The 26,358-nt window shown below is 38.3% G+C and overlaps 1 pseudogene; it reads right to left on the bottom strand.

Annotated features, from left to right (window-relative positions):
* Nucleotides 1-12,933: 12,933 nt before the first annotated feature.
* On the bottom strand, nucleotides 12,934-14,371 carry LOC122490467 (annotated as a pseudogene).
* Between the last annotated feature and the right edge of the window lie 11,987 nt (nucleotides 14,372-26,358).

The raw sequence follows: 26,358 nt of genomic DNA, 5'->3' as shown, positions 1-26,358 counted from the left end.
TCTGGAGGCATCTATGATAATCTGACTGATAATTTTCAAACTATCACCTTATGTTGAAATTACTGCTTGACATGAATGAACAGAGTAAACCATTGCCAATCAAGTTCCAAAGAATATGACAGTTTGATGTCACTTTGTGCTCCATGTTCATTTTATTCTACTTATTACTTCAGGAAGTTTATATTCCAGCCCACATTTCATCATTGTTATAGGGAAGAGTGCTGTTCTATATTCTGACTTATACTTAATATTAAATTTCTTTGTCTTTTTTAAAGTTTATTTATTTTTGAGAGAGAGAGAGAGAGAGAGAGAGAGAGAGAGAGAGAGAGAGAGAATGAATGAGGGGGGAGGTGAAAAGAGAGAGGAGACAGAGAATTCCAAGCAGGTTCCCCACTGGCAGTGCAGAGCCCGATATGGGGTTGGAACTCACAAACCGTGAGATCATGACCAGAGCCAAAGTCAAGAGTTGGATGCTTAACTGACTGAGCCAACCAGGTGCCCTAAATTTCTTTGTCTTTTAATTTCATAGTCATTTCCCTGTATGGTAAAGAAACCTACTTTTTTAAAAAATTTAATTATTTTTTTAAATTTACATCCAAGTTAGTTAGCATATAGTGCAACAGTGATTTGAGGAGTGGATTCCTTAATGCCCTTTACCCATTTAGCTCACCCCCCCCACAACCCATCCAAGTAACCCTCTGTTTGTTCTCCATATTTAAGAGTCTCTAATGTTTTGTCCCCCTTCCTGTTTTTACATTATTTTTGCTTCCCTTCCCTTATGTTCATCTGTTTTGCATCTTAAAGTCCTCATATGAGTAAAGTCATATATTTGTCTTTCTCTGACTAATTTTGTTTATCATAATACCCTCTAGTTCCATCCACGTAGTTGCAAATGGCAAGATTTCCTTCTTTTTGATTGCTGAGTAATGCTCCATTGTGTGTGTGTGTGTGTGTGTGTGTGTGTGTGTGTGTGTCTGTATCGCATCTTTTTTATCCATTCATCCATCAATGGACATTTGGGCTCTTTCCATATTTTGGCTATTGTTGATAGTACTGCTATAAACATGGGGGTGCATGTGCCCCTTCAGAACAGCATACCTGTATCCCTTTGATAAATACCTCATAGTGCAACTGTTGGGTCATAGGGTAGTTCTATTTTTAATTTCGTGAAGAATCTCCATACTGTTTTCCAGAGTGGCTGCACCAGTCTGTGTTCCTAACAGCAGTGCAAAAGAGATCCTCTTTCTCCTCATCCTCACCAACATTGTTGTTGCCTGAGTTGTTAACATTAGCCATTCTGACAGGTGTAAGGTGGTATCTCATTGTGGTTTTGATTTGTAGTTCCCTGATGATGAGTGATGTTGAGCATTTCTTCATGTGTAGGTTGGCCATCTGGATGTCTTTTTGGAAAAGTGTCTATTCACGTCTTTTGCCCATTTCTTCACTGGATTATTTGTTTTTTGGGTGTTGAGTTTGATAGGGTTTGGATACTAACCCTTTATCTGATATGTCATTTGCAAATATCTTCTCCCATTCTGTCGGTTGCCTTTTAGTTTTGCTGATTGTTTCCTTCACTTTGCAGAAGTTTTTATTTTGATGAGGTCCCAATAGTTCATTTTTGCTTTTGTTTCCCTTGCTTCCTGAGACATGTTGAGTAAGAATTTGCTGCAGCCAAGATCAAAGAGGTTTTGCCTGCTTTCTCCTCAAGGATTTTGATGGTTTCCTGTCTTACATTTCATCCATTTTGAGTTTATTTTTGTGTATGGTATAAGAAAGTGGTCCAGGTTCATTTTTCTGCATGTTGCTGTCCAGTTTTCCAGCACCACTTGCTGGAGAGACTATCTTTGTTCCATTGGATATTCTTTCCTGCTTTGTCAAAGATTAGTTGGCCATAAGTTTGTGGGTCCATTTCTGGGTTCTCTATTCTGTTCCATTGATCTGAGTGTCTGTTCTTGTGCCAGTACCATACTGTCTTGATCATTACAGTTTTGTAATACAACTTGAAGTCTGGGATTGTGATGCCTCCTGCTTTGATTTTCTTTTCCAAGATTGCTTTGGCTATTCAGGGTCTTTCTGGTTCCATACAAATTTTAGGATTGTTTGTTCTAGCTCTGTGAAGAATCCTGGTGGTATTTTGATAGGAATGGCATTGTATGTAGATTGCTTTGGGTATTATCAACATTTCAACAATATTTGTTCTATCAGGATATGGAATCTTTTTCCATTTTTTTTTGTGTGTGTGTCTTCTTTAATTTGTTTCATAAGCTTTCTATAGTTTTCAGTGTATCGGTTTTTCACCTCTTTGGTTAGATTTATTTTTTTTTTTTAATTTTTTTTTCAACGTTTATTTATTTTTTTGGGACAGAGAGAGACAGAGCATGAACGGGGGAGGGGCAGAGAGAGAGGGAGACACAGAATCGGAAACAGGCTCCAGGCTCTGAGCCATCAGCCCAGAGCCCGACGCGGGGCTCGAACTCACGGACCGCGAGATCGTGACCTGGCTGAAGTCGGACGCTTAACCGACTGCGCCACCCAGGCGCCCCTCTTTGGTTAGATTTATTATGAAATATTTTATGGTTTTTGGTGCAGTTGTAAATGGGATCGATTCCTTGATTTCTCTTTCTGTTGCTTCATTGTTGGTGTATAGAAATGCAACGGATTTCTGTGCATTGATTTTATATCCTGCAACTTTGCTAAATTCATGAGTCACTTCTAACAGTTTTTTGGTGGAATCTTTTGGGTTTTCCATATAGAGTATCATGTCATTTATGAAGAGTGAAAGTTTGACCTCCCCTGGCCATTTTGGATGCCTTTTATTTCTTTGTGTTGCCTGATTGCTGAGGTTAAGACTTCCAATACTATGTTGAATAATAATGGCAAGAGTGGACATCCCTGTCTTGTTCCTGACCTTGGGGGGAAAGCTCTCAGTTTTTCCCCATTGAGATGATATTAGCATTGGTCTTTCATATATGGCTTTTATGATCTCGAGTATAGTCCTTCCATCCCTACTTTCTCAAGGTTTTTATCAAGAAAGGATGTTGTATTTTGTCAAATGCTTTCTCTGCATCTATTGAGAAGATCATGTGGTTCTTGTCCTTTCTTTTATTGATGTAATGAATCACATTGATTGTTTTACAGATATTGAATGAGCCCTGCATCCCAGGTATAAATCCCAATTGATTGTGGTGAATAATTTTTTTTAATGTATTATTGGATCCAGTTGGCTAATATCTTGTTGAGGATTTTTGCATCCATGTTCATCAGGGAAGATGGACTGTAGTTCTCCTTTTTAGTTCTCCTTTCCAAAACCTTTGTCTGGTTTTGGAATCAAGGTAATGCTGGCTTCATAGAAAGAGTTTGGAGGTTTTCCTTCTGTTTCTATTTTTTGGAACATCTTCCAAGAGAATAGATTTTAACTCTTCCTTAAATGTTTGGTAGAATTCCCCTGGAGAGCCATCTGGCCCTGGACTCTTGTTATTTGGGAGATTTTTGATTACTAATGGATTTCTTTACTGGTTATGGGTCTGTTCAAATTTTCTGTTTCAGTTTTGGTAGTTTATGTTTCTAAGAATGTGTCTATTTCTTCCAGATTTCCCATTTTATTGGCATATAATTGCTCATAATATTCTCTTATTATTGTTTTTATTTCTGCTGTGTTGGTTGTGATTCTCTTCTTTAATTCTTGATTTTATTTATTTGTGTCCCTTTTTTTTCTTTTTGATCAAAGTGGCTATTTGGTTTATCAATTTTGTTAATGCTTTCAAAGAACCCACTTCTGGTTTCATTGATCTGTTCTACTGTTTTTTTTTTGGTTTTGATTGCATTGATTTGTGCTCTAATCTATATTATTTCCAGTCTTCTGCTGGTTTTGGGTTTTATTTGCTGTTCTTTTTTCAGCTCTTTAAGGTGTAAGATTAGGTTGTGTATCTGAGACCTTTCTTACTTCCTTAGGAAGGCCTGGAGTGCTATATACTTTCCTCTTATGACTGCCTTTGCTGCATCCCAGAGGTTTTGGGCTGTGGTGTTATCATTTTCATTGGCTTCCATGTACTTTTTAATTTTCCTGTTTAACTTCTTGGTTAGCCTATTCATTCTTTAGTAGGATGTTCTTTAGTCTCCAAGTATGTTACCTTTCCAAATTTTTCTTGTGGTTGATTTTGAGTTTCACAGCAAATTAGGTTTGAAAATATGCATGGTATGATCTTGAGCTTTTTGTACTTGTTGAGGACTGATTTGTGACCCAGTATGTGATCTATTCTAGAGAACATTCCTTGTGCACTCGAGAAGAATGTTCCTCTGCTTTAGGATAAAATGTTCTGAATGTACAGTGTGTTATTCAAAACCATTGTTTCCTTGTTGATTTTCTGTTTTGATGATCTGTGCATTGCTGTAAGTGGGGTGTTGAAGTCCCCTCCTATTATGGTATTACTATCAATGAATTTCTTTATGTTTGTGATCAATTGATTTATATATTTGTATGCTGTCACATTTGGAGCATAAATGTTTACAATTGTCAGGTCTTCTTGGTGGATAGACCCCTTAATTATGATATAATGCCCTTGTTCATCTCTTGTTACAGTCTTTATTATAAAGTCTAGATTGTCTGATATAAGTATGGCTACTCCAACTTTCTTTTGTTGACCATTAGCATGATACACGGTTCTCCATTCCTTACTTTCAATCTGAAGGTGTGTTTAGGTCTAAAGTGGGTCTCTTGTAAAGAGCATATAGATGCATCTTGTTTTCTTATCCATTCTGTTACCCTATGTCTTTTGCTTGGAGCACTTAGTCTGCTGACCTTTAGAGTGAGTACTGAAAGATATGAATTTATTGCCATTATCTCTTTTGTAGAGTTGAAATTTCTGGTGGTGTTCTCTGGTCCTTTCTAGTCCTTGTTGCTTTTGGTCTTTTTTTTCCCCCCATCTTTTCTCCCCTCAGAGAGTCCTCCTTAAAATTTCTTGCAGGGCTGGTTTAATGGTCATGAACTCCTTTAGTTTTTGTTTGTCTGGGAAATTTTTAATATCCTATTTTGAGTGACAGCCTTGTTGGATAAAGAATTCTTGGTTGCATATTTTTCTGATTCAGCATGTTGAATATATCCTGCCTCTCCTTTCTGGCCTGTGAAGTTTCTGTGGATAGGTCTGCTGCAAACTTGATCTGCCTTCCCTTGTAGGTTAAGGACTTTTTTTCCCTTGCTGCTTTCATGATTCTCTCCTTGCCTGAGTATTTTATGAATTGACTATGATATGCCTTGCTGATGGTTGTTTTTTGTTGAATCTAATGGGATCCCTCTGTGCTTCTTGGATTTTGATGTCTGTGTCTTTCCCCAGGTTAGGAAAGTTTTCTGCTATGATTTGTTCACATAATGCTTCTACCCCTTTTTCTCTCTCTTAATCTTCTGGGACCCCTATGATTGTGATGTTGTTCCTTTTTAATGAGTCACTGATTTCTCTAATTCTTAAATTGTGCTCTTTTGCCTTCGTCTCCCTCTTTTTTTCTGCTTCATTATTCTCCTTAAGTTTGTCCTCTATATCACTGATTCACTGCTGTGCCTCTTCCATCACTGCCACTGTGGCATCCATTTTAGAATGCAGCTCAGTTATAGCATTTTTTTATTTCATCCTGACTAGCTTTTACTTCTTTTGTCTCCGCAGAGAGGGATTCTAATCTATTTTCGACTCCAGCCAGTATTCTTATTATCGTGATTCTAAATTCTGGTTCAGACATCTTGATTGTATCTGTGATGATTAAGTCATTTCCTGTTATTTCTTCCTGCTCCTTCTTTTGGGGTGAATTCTTTTGTTTCATGGTTTTGAAGGAAGAAAGGAATTAATAAAGTAAAAAAAAGTAAAATTGAAAAACTAAACAACACACACGCACACACACGCGTGCGCGCGCACACACACACACACACACACACACACACACAAAAGAATCAAATAAATGATGTTAGATCCTAGGTGTGTTTTGGTCTGGTTGTTGAATGGAGCTTGACAGATTAGAGAAAAAAGGAAAAAAATAAAAGGAAACTGTTTGAAAATTCAAAAAAATGAATAAAATAGAATAAAATGAAATTAAGGAAATAAAATAGAATTTGAAAAATTTACAAAAAAGTAAAAAATACAGTAGAAAAAATTAAATAAAAATATTTTAATAGAAATTTCAAATAAAAATAATTTTTTTCTCTTTCTGTATTCAAGAAAAAGACACGAAAAAGAGAAAAAAGAAAATTGAACAGATGGACCAGTGAGTGAACAGACTGAAATATAATTGAAATTACATCATTTTCCCCTACAAGTCAAACTACAAAGCACTTTATAGTCTCTAAACTAAGCAGGCAGAGAGACTTGTGGTGTTCTTGAAGAGCCAGTTTGGCCTAGTTGGGCGGGGCTTAGTGTAATGGTTCTGTTCCCCAGTAGATGGCACTGCTTAGCTTATTGGGTGGATTGTTGTCACGCTTGTAGGTGTGTATACCCATGCGTGGGAGGGGTGAAAATGGTGTCACCCAGCTACCCAGTCTCTAGTGTTAGAACTGTATTCTCCCTGATCAGCAATCATGCACCTGTCCTTTATGTCTGGCTTCTGTCCACTCCCTGCTTTTACACTGTCCATGACCAAGCCTTCAAGTTGCCAGGTGGCACCTCCCTGCTGTGTTTTATCTCAGATGCACCTGTGTTTCCTGACCCCTCCCTTCTGAGGGACTACACGTTTGACCTGCCCAGACCTTCTGGGGGAGGGTCTCACTGAGCAATAGCTGGGTGCCAGCCACAGCCAGGAACATTCATAGGACTGTGCTGTTGCCAATGCCCAGAGACTGTGTCTGGGTGCCAACCTGCCCCAGAAAATGTTCACGCAATCGTGTAGCAGCAGTGTTTCAGGGATTATGGAAAATCTCAACACACATCTGGCACCGGGTTTCACCCTTAACAATGTTGTTCCCACACCAGCGAATGTGGTTGTTCTCTTGGGTCTGCTAGCACCTTTGTTTGTGGTGGGGCTGCATAGCCTCTACCAAATGTCCTTCCAGCAGGGGAGCCTCCTCCCCCCTGTGGCCTGAGGACCCCCAGACCTCACTCTGCTCCTGGTGATTCACCCTTCCCACCAGAGCAGCGCTGGGTATCCAACTGTGGAGTTTCAGACTTTGGACTCCCCCTATTTAGAGTCTTAATGGAATTTAAACCCTCTCCTTTCTCCTTTCTTCCTTTTTAGTTCAGTACTTGCAGCTGTTTCTACCTTTCCACTTTCTCTCCAGCTTCTTTTGTTTGGGGGCACTTTTCTGGTACTCTCCCCCCATCTCCATCCTCTCTCCTCAAGCAAAAACAGCTGCATGCCCTCCACGGCTTCTCTGTCCCCCAGTTCACCTCTCTGCACTGCGTACCTGCTGAGTTCTGTGGTTCAGGTTGTGCAGAGTTTTGTGTTAATCCTCAAATCAGTTTTCTAGATGTCCAGGATGGTTTAGTTCTGATCTGGCTATATTTCATGGATGCAAGATACAAAAAAAACCTTTCATGCTGTTCTGCCATCTTGGCTCCTCCTCCCATACTTTCCATTTTTTTTTATAGGTAGTACTTGGGGTGGGTAGATCACCATTATCAAATAGTTAAGAAAATAAAGATATGAATTCATATGACCTTTTCAAGTGATATAGAGACAGCTGTAATAAAATTCAACATTTACTGAATGATTTTAATGTTTAAACCAAGTTCTGGACTCCACTGCTATTTTTATAGTCCTATTTTTTAACTGACCAGGCCTCAGCCTGGGCAAAGGCACACTATTACTCTAGCAATATCCTGCCTATTAATATTGTAGAATTTTTTTCCATTAAAGTCTTCACAGCTACTGAAGCATAACTCTTAAGTCCTAAGATGTAAGTCTATCTTAAAATATTGCTTTAAATCTTTAATATCTAGGGCTTCACCATGCTTTCCAGATTTCCTGTTAAAGTATCAACTTGTTAAATATAAATACCGATCATGTGTCCCCCAGCCCAACATATCTGCTTTTCTTAACCTACCATGTTCTTTGTTAGTGGGTTCTGAGCTAGCTTGCACTCCACTCAGATGTAGGTAACTTAATGGAAAGATTCAGGTTTATCTCATTGTAGTAATTATGAGGGCTGTTTATAAATATTTTTCCTCCTGCTGAATGTATGGTAGCTTTGCATTTCTCTAGACTATTTTGACTATGGTCATGTGCCTTACTCTGGCCAATGAGATGTGAGAAGTGATGTGTTTCACTTCCAAGAAGAAGCCATGAGGCAGGGCATGATATCCCATGTTTTCTTATACTTCTCTGGAAATGTTGGAAATATGTATTAAGATGACTCTTCCATTAGAGTTGGCTTTTGAGCACCAAGGTTAATATAGTCCTCTTCTATCCCCCAATCCCTACTGATGACATCTGTTGGCCTTTTAGTCTGAGAGAGAAATAAACTTTTGCTGTCTTAAGCCACTGAAATTTTGGGGTTTTCTGTTAGCAGAGAATAACTTATTCTATCTTAATTGATGTACCATCCTTTTGGTTGCATGGAATCTGGCTCTTAGGGAGACAAATTTTGAAAGTTAATTTTAAAATTATTCATCCGATACTGAATTTTGTCATCTACCTTCTCTGAATGTATTGATTTCTTCTTTTATTTTCTTAATGTGATAGGGTATATTGACTGATTTTTAACAGCTTTATTGGGGTATTGTTTACATACCATATAATTCAATTCTCTTATGTGTACAATTCAGTGATTTTTAAAAATATATTTATAGAGTTGTAAATACTCATAACCACAATCTAATATCAGAGCAATTCCATTCCCCTAAAAACATACAAAAATAGGGGCGCCTGGGTGGCGCAGTCGGTTAAGCGTCCGACTTCAGCCAGGTCACGATCTCGCGGTCCGTGAGTTCGAGCCCCGCGTCAGGCTCTGGGCTGACGGCTCAGAGCCTGGAGCCTGTTTCCGACTCTGTGTCTCCCTCTCTCTCTGCCCCTCCCCCGTTCATGCTCTGTCTCTCTCTGTCCCCAAAATAAATAAATGTTGAAAAAAAAAATTAAAAAAAAACATACAAAAATAAATTCATAGAGTTGTTATACTCATAACCACAATCTAATATTAGAGCAATCCCATTCCCCTAAAAACATACAAACCAACCAACCAACAAACAAAAACAACTAATGGCTATTTGCTGTTATTTGCTATTGTTGCCTCTCATCCTAGGCAGCCACTAATCTGTTTTCTGTCTTTGCAGATTTTGTCTTTTCTGGACATGTTATATAAGTGAATCATACAATATGTTGTACTTTTGTGACTAATTTATTTCATTTAGCATCGTGTCTTCAAGGTTCATCCATGTTGCAAGGCACATAAGTTCTTCATTCCCTTTCATGAATGAATAATATTCCACTGTATGGATATACCAATTCTGTTTATCCACTCACCAGTGGATGAGCATTTAGGTTGTTTACATGTTTTGGCTATTATAAATGATGCAGCTGTGACAATAAATACAGGTATTTATGCACACAAATGTATTAATTTCTCTTCATTAGATACCTAGGAGTGGAATTATTGGGTTGTATGGTAAATTTATGTTGAACATTTTAGGAAACTGCTAATCAGTTTTCCATGGTGGAGGAAGCACCATATGCATAGTTGAACAGCACTGATAGATCCAAAGCACTATTATATCCTTTGGATCTTAAAGGCCCTTATATGGCTGTTCAGTGAAAGTATTCAGGTAATGAATAGAAGATTCTATTTCTCTTTACTTTCTTTTCAACTCATACATACTCACACACACAAACATTCTTCTTGGAGAGTGAGTACCAGTATGTTCTGGCTGGTTAATGATTCCTGGTAGACAAAGAGTCATTGGATTCTCCATTTGTTCCTGAACCTGTCATTTATTGAATCTTATATGAGAAATAATTCCAAAAGGGATTGAGGTCTGTGCTGGAATAGTCTGACACGCAGAGTTAGGTGTCATTGCTTCTCTCAGATTCCTATTTACACCCTTTGACCTATCAGTGATGCTTTAACTGTTGAAAAATCATCTGTCCTGCATGATTTAATTTTTATCATGTGCATACAGTATTATTCCTCAAAGAACAAAGAGCCAGCTTTTAACACTATGTAAATATAAATGTCTTGATTAAGTTCTTTCAAGTCATTTAAGGAAAAGACCCACCCATTTTGTCATTTATATACTTTATCTTTTGCTTCATTGTTAATTTTCATTTAAGTTGGCCGAAGGTATTAATTCATTTTTTAAAATTTGTTTCAAATAAATACTCTAAATATTTCCAAATATATGTATATATCCTGCATACAAAGACCAGGCCAAGAGTGAAGACCTAAACTGTAATGTTTTCTATGTAACCGAAACAGGTGGCCAGTGGAAGAGAAAATGAGAGGGAGCTCAAACAAGAAAAGCAAGATAATTAAGTTGGTAATGGAAGGACCATGGCAACAGAGAAGTAAGTCCAAGAGCTCAATTTGGGTTTTGAACTCATTGCTGCTCTAAGTTCTTTCTGACATGTGGAAACAAGGTGTGTTTTCCATGTACTTGCTGCTCAAAAGCAGGCTCCAAACTGAGGCAAAGTTCAGTAATGTCATAGGGTGTAATCACAAGGCTGGCTGTAGGTAAGGAGGACGGAACTAAGGTGTACCTTTGGAGTTACACATCTCCAACTATCCTCTACTTCTCTGAAGTTGGAATGTTTCTCTGTCCAGAGGGAACTGGATCTGATAAGCTACTCACACTGTGGTATCATTTAGTTTGCTTGAATGGTTGGCAGTTCAGTGTGTGGCTAAAAGCTTAGGCTTTGAAGGTTTGGAAACTCGTTGTCATCTTCCAGGACTCTTGTGATCATGGGCAATTTACTTAACATTTTGTATTCTGGAGTGCCTGAGTGGCTCAGTTGGTGAAACATCTGACTTCAGCTCAGGTCATGATCTCATGGTTCATGGATTCGAGCCCTATGTTAGGCTCTGTGCTGACAGCACAGATTCTATGTCTCCCTCTCTCTCTGCCCCTCATTCACTCGGTCTCTGTCTTTCTCTCTCTCAAAAATAAATAAACATTAAAAAAATTAAAAAAGAATGTTTTATATTTAAAATGGGTATAATTCCAGAATGTCATAGATCTTTTGTGAAGGTTCGTGGATAATATAAGACAGTAGACACAGTGTCTGCCAGGGAGTGAATTCTCCATAAATATTGGTTGTTATTATTAGTGATGAGTGGTTGCCATTCCGTATAGTACTATTTTTTATTCTTTTTCTTTTTAATAGCTTTATTGATATATCATTTAAGTACTATACAATTCCCCATTAAAGTGTAGCGTTCAATGCCTTTTATTATATTCACAGTTGTGTGCAAACTGTACAACTTCAGAACATTTCATTACCTCAAAAAAAAAAAAACCCAAACCCTTTATCTACCACTCCCCTATCTCCCATCACACCCCCACCACTAAGTAGCCATTAATCTTCTTTCTTTTCTAGGTTTGCCTTTTCTAGATATCTCATGTGAATGGAATGCTAGAACAGATCTTCTGAGACTAGTTTCTTTCATTTAGCATAGTGTTTTTAAGGTTATCCATGTTTCAGCACATATCAATCAGTACTTTGTTCCTTCTTATGGCTGAAAAATATGCTGTTGTATGGATATACCACATTCTGTTTATCTACTTATCAGTAGATGAATTGTTTCCTTTTGGCAATTATGAATATGATGCTATTTTTTTGTGGAAATATGTTTCTGTTTCTTTTGGCTAGATGCCTAGGTATGGGATTACTAGGTCATGCGGTAAGTTTGTTTAATTACTTGAAGAATTTCCAGACTATTTTCCAAAGCAGTGCCACCATTTTTTTTTCATCCCCACTATCATGTACAAGTGTCCTGATTTCTCCACATCGACTGTGTCTTTTCTGTTTTTTAAAAGTGAAATGGTTATAATTTAAATCTATAAAAACTTTATAAGGACTTAAACTGAGAGAGGATAAAGTTAGATCTTATTGAATTTTATGTATTCATGGAAACTACATAAGAGTAAAGATAATGGGCCAAAATTGTACTTTTGTGGGAAGTTTTGATGTCTACAGTCATTTAAAGAAGGCTTATTTTATAGGACATGCATGTAATTTATTGTCCAAACTACAATACATTAGAGAATGGAAGGAGTTCTATGTATAATTATGCTGGGGAACAAGGGTAAGTTGAGGCTGTCCCAGACACACTGGGGCATGTGGTCACCTGATGTGTCATTAAAGACCTCACTATGCCTTCACTCATTTGGAAATATATTTTATTTTCTTTTTTAGCAGAAGTGATAGTTTGTATTTATCTCACACTTGGAGGCAAGAGTACATGAATATATTTGTTGTTTTAAGTTTTTTTAATTTCAAGATACTTTATTGTTTTATTTAAAAAATGTTTATTTTTGAGAGAGAGAGAGCAAGGAAAAGTGAGTGGGGAAGGGGCAGAGAGAGAGAGAGAGAGAGAGAGAGAATCCTAAGCAGGTTGTGCTCTGACAACCTGTGAGATCATGACCTGAATCAAAATCAAGTCAGACACTTAACCAACTGAGCCACTCAGGCTCCCCAAGGTACGTTATTTTTAAAACAGGTCAAAACACTAAGCTTTTGGCCCATTCTGCCAATGTACAAGCTACAAACGCTTGCTCAGCTGCTGGGAGGCACTCTTTAGTAGCATGTTCAACAAATGAATAAAAATCCAGATGAAACAAATATCCAAATGGTTTCCATAGGAACACACATAAGTGACTCCATCTCCTAGAGTTCTCTATTGCTGCATCCATGCCAACCCTACTTACAAAGACATCGCAAAAATAGCAGTGATTAAGTTCAACAGTTCCCCCAAATCTCATAATTCAAGCTAAACTTGCATCTAACAGTTACAGGAGTGGCACGTACTTGTTAATGCTGAGTAAAACAGGCAAGAGGAGAATGCTCCATCCCTCTCTCCCAAGCACAGGACACAGGTAGAGTGCTGATATCCTGCTCTTGTACTTCTAGTGGAAAGTCATGGTTGTATCAGTTGCCATGTTGGTGTCAACATCACATAGATAGTTGGCCTCTGGAACCCACTGAAAGTAGAAGCAGCAGCAACAGTGTAAGCACCTATGTTTTCAAAAAGCATCCACTTGTCTGCATGCATCTTGGGCAAGTGACAGTGCTCAACAATGCTATCAAGGCTGTTACATGTCGGTCCCCATACACTGGTTCAATAATACTTCTCATCTCATCTGGTTTGGGTCTCTCTGCATAAGGGGCTTCATGTGTGCATGATCATAAGAATGCAATTAAATGATCCATATACCCCATCATTCATGTAATACATAGAGATTTGTTCACTCGACTCATCTCATCATCAGAGCGTGTCTATTCCTTTAATATGAGTTTTTTGGCAATGATATTAACCGTGATCATGAAAGCTGATGCAACATAACGTCTGCTGGGCTCAGCTATGATTCTCACTCCTGAGTCTGACGGCAAATACTTGTTCAGTGCTGAGTTGATAACACTGGTGATATCTTCAAATTTAAGCTTTACATCTTCAGATCCAGGAAAGCCACCACCGATATCAAGCAGAAACATGTTGAAACCAACCTCAGCTCCCATGTCAAAGACATAGCGGGTATCAGAGATGGTCTGCATGAAGGTCTCAGGATCAGTACAGCCACTTCCATATGGAAGCTGACACCGATGACATCAATGTGGAGCTCTTTTGCCCCAAAAGGAGCCTGCTGGTTTTGAGTGTGGCACCAGATTTAACACCGAGGCAACAGACTGCTTTGGAATCATCAGTGGCAGTCTGCAACACTAACGTTGCCTTTGGATGTGCCCTGGCACCTTCCCTCAATTTGATTTCACTATCATCATCTGGACTCCCATTATTGACAGAATACTTAATCTGAGACACTTGTTTGGATTTGCATAGATAATCCTCTCTAGAGGCACCTGGAGACTCTGTACCAATTGTACTTCAGTCTTGCTGGCTCAATCAAATCCTGTCCCTCTGGCAAGGAGCGTCTTCACTATGGTTCTATTATCATTGCATTTGACTGCATAAAAGGGGGTGATCCAAGGACAAGCTTTTAAGCATCTCTGATGTTTCTTTGGAAAGTCTCCCCGGTCTGCGACATAGAAGGCATCCTTATCATTGGAAGACAAAACTTCATTAATTTTTTGGTCCAACATGTCCTTGGCAGTAAGGCCTTCATGGAGGAAATGGCAGGTAAACTGCATTACTAGAGTTGTTCATGGTTTCTTGATGTTTCCATGGAAAACTAAGAGATGGAATTTAAAGAAATTATTGCCAGCATTTCTCAAAGGCCATTCTTGGGAATTCCAAGTCCCCCCGAAGATGTGTGTGCCCTTGGTGCAGCAGTGGTGATGTTCTAATAAACACAGAATTTGCTGTCTTAGAGCACACAGGTGCCATGGGCTGGCTCATGGCCCCTAGTGCAAAGGACAGCTCCCCCCACCCCAGCCTACCACCTTATTCCCTCCCTGGGGGGAATGCCAGACCCAGGTGGCCCCTGAGCTCTGGCAGAGGGTCGCACCATAGAGGTTGAGGGCACTTACCTGTTGTTCCCTCGGAACAGAGCCAGCATAACTGATGCATACAGGAAATGAAGCCTAGCTGTTCAAATAGGCTGTATTGTTTTTCCAGCTAATCTGAAGCAGATTGCATTATGGATTTTACATTTTATATAATGTTGACATTTTAAAGATTTTTGTGGACCCTATATCATTTTTTATTATTATACAAAAATAAACTCCTCCAGGAGTGCCTGTTACTATATTAGGCATATAAATGTTGCCTTCTCCTCCAATATATATTAAAAAAATAATTCAGGTCACAGTGCTTAGTGTTGTGGAAACACGCACGGAAGTCAGTCTGCATTTCAGGGATTGGGGTTTCTGAAACAGATTCTCCCATGCAAATCCTCTTTTCCAAATCCTCTATTTCCCCCATTTCTCTTCCATTCTACTTCCCTGATAACCAACCAACCAAACTGAGCCCAATATCTGCAGTACTATTGACTCTTAGAAAAATAACAACTGTCCTATTAATTGGAATTCTGATTTCCATGAATATACAGGGTCAGTTCAACAGCCTATAATGCTAGAGCCTGGCAGAGTATCACCATGAAAATGACAAACAAACAGAGAGGCACTTGTTACTGCCCCAGGAGGGAAGGACCAAATACCATAGTCTTACCTTAATTCACCCTCTGGAGGACCTATCTTTGCCAGCAGCACAAACCAAGTCATGACCATTAAAGAACAAACAACTGTGAGAGAAAAGCAAGCTGAGAGAGAGGAAAACAATTGCTGTCCACTTGAATACACAGGAGGGCTTCTTCAAGAACATTTGAGTTGCATGGAAGGTTGACCCTCAAACAGTTGCCTAGGTCAGCAGGACCTGAGGCGATCCCTGGGGTGAGGACTGGTCAGGTAAGTTAAAGCCGCCTTCAGGGCACTTTGAACTTCCGGCACCAATTTCCTCAAGACGGAGGATGAGAAAGCAACACTGTTTGAGTTCAACTTTCTCCTTCACTGGTTTTTTTTTTTTTTTTCTTGTTTCCTTTGTTCCTGTGAGTCGAGTATATCCAAGAGTGACTTCTAATAGTTGGGCAAATTCTTTATAAGGATGTTACCTCCTGGTCTGATCATGGACTTACTTTTTAGCAATCCAAACTCATTTTATAAGCTCCAGGCATGATTGTGCAGAATGTTTTTAAAAGACGTTTTTACTTCCAATCCTCTAAGTTCTAGGTTCCCTTTCACCATGAACTCCACATAAATTTTCTCAGTACCTACTTATGTGTCAGGGAAGCTGCTATTTCTTGCTATAGTTTTACTTCCCAGTTCTTGACTCATCTCATGTCTATTGTCTTCTATATATCCCTGAAACTGCCTTATGTCTGTTTGGGCTGATCTCACTCCTACCTTGAGGAATTCAAAACAGAATCTTTTTTTCCAGACAGAAATTATTCTATTTTTATTAATTGACAAAGTAGGATATTTACAGAAATACTCTTTCATGTATGTATTTTTTTAAACATTTATTTATTTTTGAGACAGAGAGAGACAGAGCATGAATGGGGGAGGGTCAGAGAGAGAGAGAGGGAGGCACAGAATCTCAAACAGGCTCCAGGCTCTGAGCTGTCAGCACAGAGCCCGACACGGGGCTTGAACTCACGAACCGCGAGATCATGACCTGAGCCGAAGTCGGACGCTTAACCGACTGAGCCACCCAGGCACCGCTCATGTGTGTATTATTATGTTATATATTATATATGTCTCACATGCCCATCACTGAAGAGAAAAAATACTCTGTGGTTTTACTTACACTACCATTAACAAGGCTAATCAGAACTTTGCTTTGAATAAGACTTGGTGATCTTAATATCCTCACTAGATCTCTGCTGAATTTGAAAGTTGTTAATCACTTATTTCCTTAGAAATACTTCACTTTTTAGCTTTTGTGACACTGACATTTGTTGATTCTCCTCTTAATCCTCTGGCTATTTTTCCTGTCTCCAATGGCTTCTCTTTCTCAACGCATTTCATAGTTCTGTGCTTGTAGCCCTGTGCTTCTTACTCTAATCAATGGAATAACATATTCTGCAGCATTCAGACAAAAACTGCTTCTTAGTTACCCGTGAAAATCTCCTAATAAGGTGCCACACTGGAAAACAATATAGCATATATTATCTTTTCCTCCAACATTGAAACTCCAGTTCCTACTGAGGCTCAGACAAAGTAGTGGTTTGCCCTTAAGGGCCATGCTGTATGAAACGTATATAACCTTAAAGATGAGCATCCTTTTTAACAAAGCAAGACATCTATCATAGGATAGGAATATGGGGACTGAGACTAAAGGAGGGTATATTTCTTTTGGAATGGCAGGTGGAGTTGCTGTACTTAGTAGATTGTGATCTCTTTCTGTTTTGTAAAGCATGCAAAGTTGAATTTGCAGTAGTGAATTTGCAGTAGTGTGCCTGATCAGGTTTTGTTACTCTCCTAGAATCATCCTGTCTGTGCTCGCCATTTCATGTACCATCTCTCTCTCTATGTGCATATATGTGTAGAAGCTGTTGGTATTTATACTAGTATTAGTGTAGTTTTAACATTATGATTGAATGCGATAGGTTCGCAGATCACAAAAACATGGGAAACAGTTATGACTAACTACTTATTGATATATAAGTAATTTTCCCATTCATTCAACAATTAATCCATTCAACTCACTGTATGGAAGGCTCTATGCTAGGTATTAGTGCTACTAGGACAAATTAGGAAAACAATCTCTGTTTAACAGACCATATCGCCATATAAAGAGTGGTGAGTACATGCATTCATTAACAGTTTACTGTGCATTAGGTACTGTGTAACACCCTGACAATATAAAGAAGCATCGTTTCTGATTTCTGGGGGCTGCCGATTTAGGGTTCATACAAGAGGGAAAAAGAATACATATATAAAATGGTCATTATGCTACAATAGATACATGCAGTAGCATCATGCAGAAAGTTATGTGGTATTTGAGAAGAAAGAATATTTTTGCAGTAAACTAACCTGCATCAGGGAGATATAAAAAGAAATCTTGACCTAAGAATTTTCTTACTTGTGTGATTTAATTATTGATATCATTGACTTGTTCTTTTGGGGTTGATCACTTCTAAAAGACAACCACTGCAGAGGATTTGATGGCTGGTGGATGACTTTATACAAGAGGTAGCACTTAGTCTGGGGCTTGAATACTGTTATTATTTTAAATGTGGGGACACAGTTAGGGACAGTGGGCACTGTCATAGGCTGGAAGATCACCATAAGCTATAACATAAAGCTAAGTAACATAAAGTAGCATAACGTAAGTTAGTAATAAGGTGAACTTCAGCCTTCCTGACTAGATAGAGGTTGTAGGCAATAGGGAAAGGTAAAAGCAAGATGAGGTAGTTGACAGGAGGTCAGCTTATAGGGATGACTTATAGAGTAAGCTACGTAGAATGATATGTATTAGTGCAATATCCATCTTTCCCCACATTGCTCCATCCCAGCAGCTTTTATTAAGTGTTTACATTGCATATGCACTGCTGTTTTCTGAAAATACATTCGACAAGAAGAGAGAAAGAAAAAAAGACAGGATTTACCTCCAATTGTATAGTTTAATTTAAAAATGGATAAACATAGTAAGAAACACAGCACAATCTCATAACTGGTGCAGCATGAAAACATACAAAGAAAAAATTCTGGAATCTGCCTGGAGGAGTCAAGGAAAGCTGTTCCCATTTGGTCACCTTGAATCGCATAATGAAGGAGCGGTAAGATGGTAAGGTTGAGGGCACTGCAGACAGAAGAAACAACAAAGACCAAAAGGTATGACAGATAGTGGCTTTCTGGGAGGAACTGTGTGTATTCCTAAAATGCTACAATTTGCAATGTTTTTCTCCTTGGAAAGGGAAAGGAATCAGCACTGGTGGGACATGAAAATGGTCAGGAGCTGTCGAGCTTTATCCTCCAGCTTTGTCATGCTCTGGAAGGGATTAATGTGGTGGATTATTATACTCAAATTTGTATTTTACAGCTTTAACTCTAGACAAAGTGTGGAAGGCATTTTGTAGTGGTAATTCTAGAAGTGAAGCCTGTCTACAAGAGGACAGTTAGGAGGTTCTTGTCCCACGGTGTGGTAGCAGAAATGGAGATGAAAGAGACATAAAGTTGAGTAGTCAGACTTCAAGACTGAACATATATCTAGGATGAAGTAGAGAGCACATAGGAAACTCACACAGTTTTTGTAATACCTGACTAAGTAGATAGTGGCACCATTAGGTAACCTAACAGGTGATTTAACCAGGCTGCATCAGGGACTCCAAAGCTATGAAGTTACATGATACCTCTTCCCCGTAAACATGTTTGGTGTGAGTTGCTAGGCAGAGGGCTATTTCCCTGATTGGAGAGACAAGACCTGGAGCTGTGTCTTCCAAACAGTAAGAAATTAAGGACAGTGAAGAAGACAGCATGAAGCTAAGACCACTGGAAGAAATTACAAGTATTTATGACTATGTTGTCTGTGCCTACCTATTATAAATTCAAGTAGAACTAGAAAAGGAATAGTGAGAAGAGGTTCAACCACAGATTTGCAAAACTCACTCTTCCCTATAGAGAAAGATAAGCAGTAGGTCTTTATATGTTTTATAAGCGTGAATTTTTCAAATTATTTGTTAATATTTGGGGTATGCAAATTTTTAGCTAATCCATTTTATAAAGAACAACTTTTTCCAAATGTGTCTTTGCAACAAGAATTTTCATTCAAATTCTAAAGAAGAGATACTCTGAAATACTCAATATGACTTGATTTCATAGGGATATTTAAAAAATAGGCAAAAAAATGTGGAGTATGGTACACAAAGATAATTCATTCTAGTATATGTAAAGAAAAAATGTCACGAATCACCATTATTTATCTTCTGCTAAGAAGTCAAACATGGAGAAATGCTTTGAATTTGATACGCATTTAAACTGTAAAAAAAAAAAAAAAAATTAGAGCTTGTTTTTTTTTTTGAAATGTAGAAATGTAGAAATTTGTTTTTGTAGAATCTGTTACATACTTTTTTGATGTTTTTAAGGTTTTATTAAAACATGAAACAACAATCATCAATCTAATTAGGGGAAAGTCTTCACAATGAACATCTGTTGGTTTTGCCAGTCAGCATCCATAGAACCTTTATTTGCTAAAAATTTCCTCTGGGAAACTGCATTTCTTTTACTCTTGACAGTGAAATTAAGTGGTAATAAACCACACCTTGCTCTAAGGATGCATTCTGATTGGAATAAGGCAATCAGCAGAGCCCATCTCTCTGACTACAAAATGATCAGTCAGTTCATACATGGGCACACAATTCAAGAAGTTGAGGGCCCTTGGAAAGGACGTTTTCTTCTCCTATGGGCACTATGTGAGGTGACTCTAGGGGAATCACTACATAGAACCAAAGAGGAGGCTCCCACTCAGAAGGCAGAGCAGATAAGCTGGATCTTTGTGACAAGGTTGAACTGCATTTTCCTGTGTGTCCTAATATGCTAGCTAATTTAGTTAAGAACCAGTCTTCTACTGGTCTTCATGAGAGTGTCATGGGCCTTTAGTAACTTTCATCTTTAATAACTCTAGGTAGTTTATGTACTGATTCAAACATATCATGTCCATAATTATCAGATCATTCAAGATAATGAATATGAAAGGAGAATTATTAGAGATACCATTTTAATACTTTAATAGAGGTTATTAATGGGAGTGCTTTTATAGGAAATGTAATTGAATTAAGGTATAATTCAGTTTATAAGAGGGAGAAACAGTCAACATGTGTCTTTGAGTATATAACCAAAGCCCTTTGAAAGCTGATGGACTGTGCTTTAGAAAGTTTCCTGTGTATAATTTTACAATTTTCCCAACTGTTAAGATATAGGAAATGAAGCAAACAAGGGTGAATGTCATGGCTTTCTATAAAGTCTCTTTATTTCTTGAAAGAACAAAGTGAAGAACTAGTCATTTAGAGTCATATGATAGGAGAACTCAGGAAAGGTCAAGATTAATAGACCTTTATAGCACTTTAGATGAGTATTGCATCTTATTGTCCTCTAAAATGTTTACATAGAGTGAGCATGAGGTTTATCCTAAGTTAGAAGGACACTGTGACTCATTTATGGGATATTGGAGGCTTCTCTGCATTTAGACCTTTGGGTTTAGACCTCTGCATTTAGACCTGTGTTGGGGCCACTTTGCTGGGCAATGTGCGTGGGTCATAGACAATAGTAGAATGTGTGATAATGGCAGGAGGGAAAGTAAAAAACAGAATTTTAAGAAACAAATCATTGGCTATCTATCATATACTAGCCACCAAAGATACAAAGTCAATAGCAAAAGCATGTTTCATCTGGAAACTGTACCCAGGCCTATTACCTGAGGACAGTGACTCTTGTTCTAACAGACCCAACCTTCCCTTTTCATGATAAATCGTTTGTAATCTTCTCTTTACTGTCCTTGAGTGAAAATTATAGATAATATAAATTTTAAAAAATCAATGTAATTAAAAAATCAATATAATCATCTAACTGTAATATCCAAGGAATAGTATATAAAAATAATGTATATTTTTTCAGTATGTAAATGCTTAGGCACAACTACACAGATGATATGGTGAGGTAGTCAGGTGCTACAGCTGTACATAGAATTGTGAATACAGAAGCTACAAATAAAGAAATGTTATGATGTGACTTATTGGTAACTGAAATATCAGAATAGTGATGTGCTCTTCAAAACACTGAATAACTCTAGGAAAATTTCAAACCAAATAAAGCTTAATCTTCCCTGGATTTGCATTCTTGGAAAATTTAAGATACTAAAATTCAGTATATTAAAGTTGCAAAAGTTTTCTATTTATATATGAAATGGACTTAGGTTCTAGATACAGATATTTGTAAAATGATTTTAACCTGGTCCATTATTTGTGGTTTGTAACAGATGTTGGACAAATTATCGTTGTGTGAATACATGGTATCCACTCACTAACTGCCAGTAGCACCCCTTAATCATTATGACAACCCCAAAACACCCCTACCCATTTCTAAAACTACCCATAGAGAGCTGTAATGTCCCTTTGGTAATCAGTGTTTTACAAGTTCATAGTTACCCAAGCCCTAAATCACGATGGAGTGCGAAGCTCCACGTAACTGTGTTATGCACAAGGCCAAATGGGGATGTAGAATAAGGAGTTTGTCAAACATATAATTTGTATTCATATATCTTTTAAATTATTTCCATATAAATATACATATCTTGTTCCTAAAAGAAATTTTTTTAGTTTTTCTTACTCCAAATTAAAAGAATCGAATGAGAAGCAAATAGTAGTTAGGGGCCTACTTGGCATTTCAAAGAAAAACTTTATTTTGAAACTAAAAGGTCTCTTCTTTTCACATGTTTTATATTTGGTGTAGAGCCTGGAGTATGCTCAGATTCAAACATGCAACTCCAAGAATGGCTTTTATTTTGGAATTGGGTTGTACAGCCTCCATTACTGCCCGTGTGGTATGCCAGCCTGATCAATAGCCTGATGAGGCATGTGTGGCCTGCACTGCCCAGCCCCACCATTTTCAACCTAATTAGCAGCTGCTCAAAGATGGGAAACAGGTGCAGATCCAGGGCCAGACCAGGGAAGTCTGCCTGTAATTAACAAGGAAAAAAGGGTCAGATATTGGGAAGAATATCAAATCGGCCCACTGGGGTTAGCATGCTGGCCTCAAAGGCATAGTCACCTGAGATCTTAAGCATGCTAATGTAAATTATGCAAGCTTTCAAACAACGTGTCTGCATAATCAGTTGGCAGAGAGGAAAATGATTTTTTCTTTCTTTCTTTCTTTCTTTCTTTCTTTCTTTCTTTCTTTCTTTCTTTCTTTCTTTCTTTCTTTCTTTCTTTCTTTCTTTCTTTCTTTCTTTCTTTCTTTCTTTCTTTCTTTCTTTCTTTCTTTTTCAATAGAGAAGGGAAAAAGGGCATCTACAAACTTATTTTTTTCTCACCATGTTGTGGACTTTCTCACCATGTAGTGACATTTCCTGAGAGGCAATCATGAGTCCTTAGAAGAAGCTGTTAAGCAATTACAACTCTTCTAGAAATAAGTGAAGTTTGGAGGAGAAGCTAATAATTAGGTTGTTGAGAGAATTATGTACTAACAGGTAATTGAAAGAAGACACATTATACACACGTGGTTATGTATAATAAATTGATTTTGGTCATTGGCAACTTTCTGAATTACTCCATAAAGTGAAGCCCATTTAAGATAAGCAAGGACTTACCAAGGGCCAGGTAAATTTGAAGAAGGCTAAAAACCAAATTTTTGAGCAAAAAAACGAAGGACAAGTCCACATGCCGTGTTCTGATTCTGGCTTTAATAGTAAATGCTTTCAGTACCAAGGAATTGGTTCTATTCCAAGTCATGGAGCTTTTCATGGACTCTAGGCTGAGAAGACTTTACACCCTGTCCTTTTTAGCATTTAGCCTCCCAGTAAACTGTCACCTACATGGTGCCAGATTTCCTAGGCTAGAAGGGAGTTTTATATTTCTGGTTGAGCAATTGGTGGCAATTTCATTCAACCTAGTGAAATTAACATGGGAAAAACAACCCCTAAACCTTAGATACTTAGCAAAGGCTTATTTCTTACTGTCAGTGCATGTCTTGTGGATTAACTATGGCTCCCTATTGACTTCATTAAAATATTAAGTGGAAGGAACTGACTTTCTCTGGGACGTGGCCTATCTTTGTGACAGAGAGGATACAACATGGCAGAACCTTGGGAGTGGTTTTCATCCCACTTACGTACCACTTGATTTCCAATGATGTCAGTGAGGTGGGATATATAATCCTCTCTTGAGGAGGGATAGTAAATACTTTGGGTAATAATAAAATCAACTACAGTGAGTTGGACTAAATCTATATACATTTTTAGAAAGGTAGTCCTTACTGTGGCGCGAATACAAGTACCGATGGGTCTAAAGCAGTGAAGTTTATAAAATCAGAGTCAGAGAAAATGCTAGTAGCTGCCTTATTTTTGTTTTCAAATATGCACCATTTTTGTTTTCAAATATGGATAAAGTGTCCAGGCACTTTATCATTTTCTTTTGTACACTCATAGCAACCTTGGAATCTTGGAGTTATCCCTGTTTTATCAAAACTGTGGCTCAGAGACTTTCAGTGATTTACTCAAATCTGTTCAGCTAACAAAGTTGCAGCATGGGGATTCCAACCCAGCTCTGTCATAGAATGCCCTCTTCTGAATGCACCACACTGCCTCAGAAGATGTGGCAGGTCTGGCAGGTACCTTATCTCATGGGCTCATAACACAATCTGTTGCATCTGTCACATTGTGATTGTGAGATTCTTGGGGGCATAAGAGGGAACCTGTGCTGTCTGGAGAGCATCAGTCAGTAACTCTGGGCTCAGTGCAGTGTGCTTGAGTACTAAGCACAGAACATACACTTTCAGGATGGAAGTCAAGATGATTGAAGTCTTTCTAAGGTCCCTTTACTTAAATATCTTTGTATTAGGGTTCCTCAATATTGCGTTGTGGATTTTTTTTTTTTTTTTGCACTGAATAGTCTTTTGCTCTGTGTGTGTGTAGCGGAGCTGTTTAGAAGAATCTCTGGCCTCATAACAACTTTCCCTTAATTGTGAAAACTAAATTGTCTCCTGACATTGCCAAATGTCTTTGATGTGTGTGTGTGTGCATGTGTACAAAAACACCCCTAGTTATAGGAACCACTACTTACACCCAAATGATAAATTTGGTACAGAATTACTGTATATGGATACTGAACTCTATTTTATATGAACTCTAATCTTCTTGTATTATATAATAATTATCCATTCTTTAAACAACATTAAGTGATCACTTACTATATTCAGGTACTTTGCTACTTTGGATGGGGGAGGAGTTGCTATGGTAATCAGTAAGACCACTCAGGCCTTCACTAGATGATATGCTTTGCAATTCTGCATCTATAAAGAAGCTAAGAAAGAGAGAAAAGTTGGATTGAAGTTCTTTACGTGGACAAGAAAAGACCAAGGGTTTTTAAAAATATATCAAATACAGCAAAGAATTTTGAGTAGGATTTGATAGGAAAAATGCAGGAAAGAAAATAACGCAGTTATCTATCCCTCTCTCTCTTCAGGATCAACTCTGACCACCTATTTTTGAGAGTCATCCCAAAGCCTAAAATATCTTTAAATAAATCTCTTGCTCTCGACAGGCTCAGGGATTGATGATGCTAAATCTAGAAAGAACCTTAGCCTCCTCTAAACCTTGGGCCTGAGACCTGCCAGGAAAGATGGTAAGGTGAATCAAAAAGTCTCTTCTTAATCTTAGGAAGATAATGAAGAAGATAAGAAGGAAGAGAAGGAGAATAAGGAAGAATGCAGGAAGGAGAGGAAAATGAGGGACTTAGAATGTGATATAGCAGGAAGATCAGAAAATTTAGACAAAGTTGAGGTTCAGACTATGAGACCTTAGGCCAGTTGTGCATTAGATGTAACATCATCTCTAGAATGGGAGGAAGAATTATTGCCTTCCACATGGGTTACTGTAAGAATTAGATATGCCATATTTCCTCTTGAGACACATTTGAACATTTTAAATTGACATGCACATGTAATGTGCTTTTTGTTAGTCTCCTCCCAATTTTGCTATCTATTATTATCACGGAAGGCTGGAAGGAAACTAGGCTTTCTGACTGGAAAACTGCAGTTTACCTATAAGTTTTACGTACCTATTTGGAAGTCAGGTCGAGGAGCTTTGGGAAAGGTGAGGAGGAGATGAAGTGGGTTCCTATTAAAAAGGGCCTACATTGGGGCGCCTGGGTGACGCAGTCGGTTAAGCGTCCGACTTCAGCCAGGTCACGATCTCGCGGTCCGTGAGTTCGAGCCCCGCGTCAGGCTCTGGGCTGATGGCTCGGAGCCTGGAGCCTGTTTCCGATTCTGTGTCTCCCTCTCTCTCTGCCCCTCCCCCGTTCATGCTCTGTCTCTCTCTATCCCCAAAATAAAATAAACGTTGAAAAAAAAATTAATAAAAAAAAGGGCCTACGTTGGGGGTGCCTGGGTGGCTCATTTGGTTAAGCATCTAACTCTTGATTTTGGCTCAGGTCATGATCTCATGGTTTCTGAGTTCAAGCCTTGAATCAGGCTCTGCGCTGACAGTGAGGAACCTCCTTGGGTTTTTCTCTCTCTCTCTGCCCCTCCCCTGCTTGCATGTTCTCTCTTTGAAAATAAATAAATAAACCTAAAAAACCCCCAATAAATATAAAAAGACCTACATTGGCTAAAGAATGGAATCAATGATCGAAAGAGAAGACTTAGTTTGAAGCAATCAATTAGCAGGGTTTAAACAAATAAACAAAAGAGAAGCCATTATACAAATTAAGACCATTCAGCTTCAGAAGAATGTCTGATTACTGACCGTGACAAAAAGCCAGGAAGATGGGGCACATTTTTGTTTGAGTGCCCTCCAGTTCTGTTAATAGGCCATGTATGGTGGCTATCAGAACTTCACTCTCAGTGTCCACCTTTTTCTTGTTGAATTCCACTGGAAATTTTATGTCTACTGGCATTATAAATGACTTGGATGTCTTAGTGTTTCATTATTTAGTTATGATTCTAATTATATCTTAAATAAGAATGTGCTGGAACTTGTTTTAGTTGGAGACCAAGGCCCATGAAACATTAAGACCCCTATTTTGATTGCATTACTTCGCATGTAGGAACAGCTTAGTGAATATCAGTTGATTG

Source organism: Prionailurus bengalensis, chromosome B2 (genome assembly GCF_016509475.1).
Source record: "Prionailurus bengalensis isolate Pbe53 chromosome B2, Fcat_Pben_1.1_paternal_pri, whole genome shotgun sequence".
Lineage (NCBI taxonomy): Eukaryota > Metazoa > Chordata > Mammalia > Carnivora > Felidae > Prionailurus > Prionailurus bengalensis.
This window is presented reverse-complemented; position numbering and strand designations above follow the sequence as displayed.